Source organism: Schistocerca nitens, chromosome 9, assembly GCF_023898315.1.
Source record: "Schistocerca nitens isolate TAMUIC-IGC-003100 chromosome 9, iqSchNite1.1, whole genome shotgun sequence".
In the NCBI taxonomy this organism is placed as follows: domain Eukaryota; kingdom Metazoa; phylum Arthropoda; class Insecta; order Orthoptera; family Acrididae; genus Schistocerca; species Schistocerca nitens.
In genome coordinates this window covers 254,489,266-254,493,878 of record NC_064622.1, presented here as the reverse complement: position 1 = coordinate 254,493,878, position 4,613 = coordinate 254,489,266, and positions in this window count along the sequence as shown.

Sequence of the window (4,613 nt, the reverse complement as noted above, 5' to 3'; positions counted from 1 at the left end):
AAAACAAATTCATCTAAAATGCACAATAAAATTAATCTACTCCATATATTTTTTACACATAAACATAAAATTTCAACAACGCTGTTCCAACGCTGTAATCACAAACACAATTTGATGTGGTACAGAAACCGCACACAAATCCGACAAAGTGCGATGCGGTACAGACACCACATCAGCGAAACACAAAAAAAACAATGAACAAAAAATATATACACTGAAAACAAAAACTGTAGTCATGCGCCGCTACTTAAAACTAAACGCGGAACTACCAAAAAAAAAACTTGGGTATTAATCATTAAAAAAAATAGAGAGAAAAAAAATTGAATGTTCCTACTAAGAATCCTGTTTGTTTATCAGAGATTCACAGGAAAGATCCGAGGCCAAGGGTCGCCATATTATGCGAGGTGCCGGGGCTAATAGTGTATTTATCACTAAATTCTACTAGAATCCACATGTGTAAATCATGCTCTAAGCCCCCCCTATTCTAACTCCGACTTTTGCTGTTGCACAAGGATAAAACAAATATGCGAAATGACTCTAATCAACCCTGCTAGTGGAGTAGAAGAGAGTTTGGCACCTGCAATAATTTAATTTGATAAATAAGTTAAATAAACAAAGGTTTCATTAGCATAGTGAGGAATGATAGGGTTGCTCTATTGATTAACAGAAAGAAAGTTCTGTCCAAAATAACAATATGATTTATTAAGATTAAACGCAGAATAGTAAAAGAGACACAGGAAATATAAAACATCAAATTGGCTAAAATTGGAGATTCATACAAACACAGTAAAGGTGAAGTTGTCCCTAACTTAGATCGTGAGGTTTAAGACGAAGTGGTATGTGGAGCCAATTCCTTTCTACTCAAATCTCAAGAGAGACACACAGCTAACCCAATAGTAATTGCTGCTACTCGAAACTGAACAAAGTTAGAAAAGGATGAACAGGCGCGCTCTGCTGAGCTCTGATTATCACCTAGGAAAATCCCTATCTGCCGGTGCTGCGGACGTACATTACCAACAGTCTTCTTATCTCCCAGAACACGATCTGGCGTACCGCAGGCGAGGGCTGGTTGCTCCGACGTCCTCGACCGAAAGGCGACTGCCGACTACTCAGAGCACCCGTACAGGCCGAACACCGAACATTCCCGCCCCCACGACAGTGGCCGTGGTTACGTTCCAATCAGCAACTCGAAAACCGGCGGAAATTCCACTCCATTGCCGGAGCACTACCATTCCACCAATGGAGATTCTTGGCGCCAATTTCTGTGCTGATTTTGCAGAAAGTGCGGGAATTTTCCCGCCACAACTGCGTGGGTACACAAGTCATTCCCACGCCTCGCTGGTAGCCCGCCAGAAAGTGTTTTCGCAAAGTTTCTCTGAAGTAACGGAACCTCTAGCCCAGCCGCTACTTCACACCCCAGCGGGCGTGTCTCTTGACAATGTCGGCGTCTGAAAAGCATTCACTCGACTGCCTCACACACGTCGGCTTAACTCTCTCCAGTTCCACAGAGCCCGCCTGTCACCGGCCCACCCGGGTGACGAGAGACGCTGCGTGGGAAGTACGCGTGTTAAGGAAAAGCAACCCTCCACCGCATGCAACTAGAGAGGAGAATCGTAAGATAGAAATATGAGAGGGGGCTCATGCCACCTCTCAAGTTAACTATAGTTAAAGTAAATAAAGAAATACACAGTACTCTCATGTCCTTAACCTTGTTTCACCGATCCAGGTACGCCACCTCAAATCGTTCAGAGGAGCGTCTTCTATGTCCTATTAAATTTTTACACACTCTTAGGGAAACACCCAGTAGGTACGACTTCTGTAGAACCACATTTTTATAGAATCTTAGAGCAATTCTCAGTGCATTGGGAATGTTACCCAAAACTACTTCTCACAAAAGAATGCTGACTATCAGCAGTGAGGTAAATGCTTGTTACATAACATGCTTCCTCTTCACCACTCCTCTCCCTACCTCTTGCGTCTCAAATTAAAATATACTGAATTAAAACGTGTACACTTAGACCCAATTTTTTTAGATCACTATATTGCTGGAATCCTTGCTTCTGAAATGGATTCCAGTGCTTTGTGTCTGATAATAATAATAATAATTGTAGGCCCCATAGCAGTACGGCACCATTAAGTAGTTGCTATTGAGTTGTCAATCATTTCGCTTATTTTTGCGAAGTGAATAACGAAGCAATTTCTGATCTGTTGTGGGAACTACCCACAACTCGGAGAAGGCATTTTCATAAGATATTTAAGCATTTGTGACGTACAAGTCTCAATTTTACTGTCATAGATGCAGCGTCCAAAGCCCAAAGTGTGTGTGCGTATTGGGTGGTTTACGTGAAAAAGATGTTCATACACACGTATCACAATCAGTAACCCCCACAACAATTAGTCATATGTTACAAGTGATTTGGTCCCGTAAGCGAAACACAGTTCAATCCATATTTTTACCCCTCAGAAAATTACGTTTTACCCCTTAGGAGATTAATAACCCCCAATTTGGGAACCAATGCACTGGAGGCATCGTAAAGGCAATGCCCAGGGAAGAAGGACTGCTCACTTTAAGAGCACTGAAGGCCCCGATTCGCCGCTAGGCAGACATGGGTGCACACCCACGAGACGATACGCCGACCATTTGCACGGGTCTACCAACCTCTGCACTCAGTCGTGCTGAAAACAGGAAAATGGAGACTTCAAGAGAAGAACAAAGCTGTGTACTGCGTTTCCTTGCAGAGGAAGGTGAGCGGTGAACAAAAATTCATCGTACAGGTGTACGGAGGACACCGCTTTTCCGTTGCGATTTCGTCGCTCAGTCCGATCTCTGGGGAAATGGTTGTCATCGTAGCTCGCCGGTTCTTAAAAATAAGGGCATGCACGTGCTGGACGTGCTGTCGGGAATGCGGAGTGGCGTTTAAGGTTGTGCGTATTCTGGCAAGGACCTCCGTCCTACCTTGAATCGCTTAGCGCCGTGCCTCGACCCTTGCACCAGACATGCAGCAACCTTCGTATACTTGTGCCGTTCTTTGTCGAGTTTCCGTCGCCCGCTGCCAGAAAAAGCGTTATATCCCATTCCTCTTCTTCTGAAGCCCCTGATTCTCTGTTTTCAGCACGAAGGCGTGCGGTGACGAATCGACGTCGGCACGTGGTCAGTGTATATGCACAATTACCCCTCCATCTTCCCTCACAATTTTCCTCGTCTGAAATAATCTTACGTTCACGTCATTGCCCCTTCAATGCATATACACAACAATCAACAACTATGACGATGACACACGTTCCTGCGTTTCACACACTAAATCATTTATCTTGGCATCCCAGCTTTATTACTGGATATATTTCCTCACGCTGTCAGTTTGAAATTTCTTCCACCAGTCAGTTCAGACCGGCTACCTCTGTGTCTCACACCACCAAATGGAAATGTTTAGTTTATCAGGAGGCTCGAACTCATCATTTTAATCACTGTTCATTGTAATTACTAATTCGATTTGTCAACAGAAAAGAAAGATTGTGTTTCAATTTCTCCTCAAGGACGATTGGAAAACGATGGGGATGGAAATCAGCTGCCGCATCTTCAATGAAACTATTCCGACATTTGTCGGAAATCACGTAATACCAAAATTATTATGATCGGTTGGCACTTTGAATTTCTAATTCACCAAAATACAAGTAGACTGTCTTAACCACTAAGGAACCTCGCTCCGTGATATACTGTATTGATTGTAGGACATCAGTGAAAGACTGCTGGCCGCGGTGGTCTCGCGGTTCTAGGCGCTCAGTCCGGAACCGCGCGACTGCTACGGTCGCAGGTTCGAATCCTGCCTCGGGCATGGATTGTGTGATGTCCTTAGGTTAGTTAGGTTTAAGTAGTTCTAAGTCCTAGGGGACTGATAACCACAGATGTTACGTCCCATAGTACTCAGAGCCATTTGAACCATTTAGTGAAAGACTACGCTCCGTGATCAGGCAGGACCGATTCATGAGAAGTGACAGGTGAAATGGTCCTGAAGATCATGCCACTTTAGAATGAGCGACTTCCAGCCCCTAGTTTTGTGGGTACTGGGCATGAGGTACAGTACGACGGGTGGTCGTAAATTTGCAATGTTCACGTCGAAAAAATAGCTACGTACTTTTTTTGTTTGTTTTCATGTATATGTATGTAGCTCTTCTACAAAATAAAATTCCTGCGTCACAGTATCGTGGCACACCTCTAGAGGAGGCATAAGTGGCGTATCGCGCGATATTTCCATTTTCTGCATTTCAAGGGAGATCATCACAGCAACAACCGATGATGAGTTGACGTTAGTGTATGGCAACAATGTATCATCATGAGGCACAGTGGTTCGATGACACAGACGCTTTCACTGTCACCAAACAAGTCTGAATGACGAAGAACAAAGCGGCAGACCATTTCTCTGTGAAGAACGAGGAATCGCAACGGACGTACCGAGTAGTAATAATTAAAGTGCAGCTATTTAAGGAGGCCCAGTGTGGGTTGTAATCATCGTATGGCAGGGGAACTTCGTAGATGTGCTAATGCGTTGATGTGGAACCGATTTGAACTGGAAAAAAATCAGTTCCAATTTTGGCCACCAGGTGTAAATGTGGCG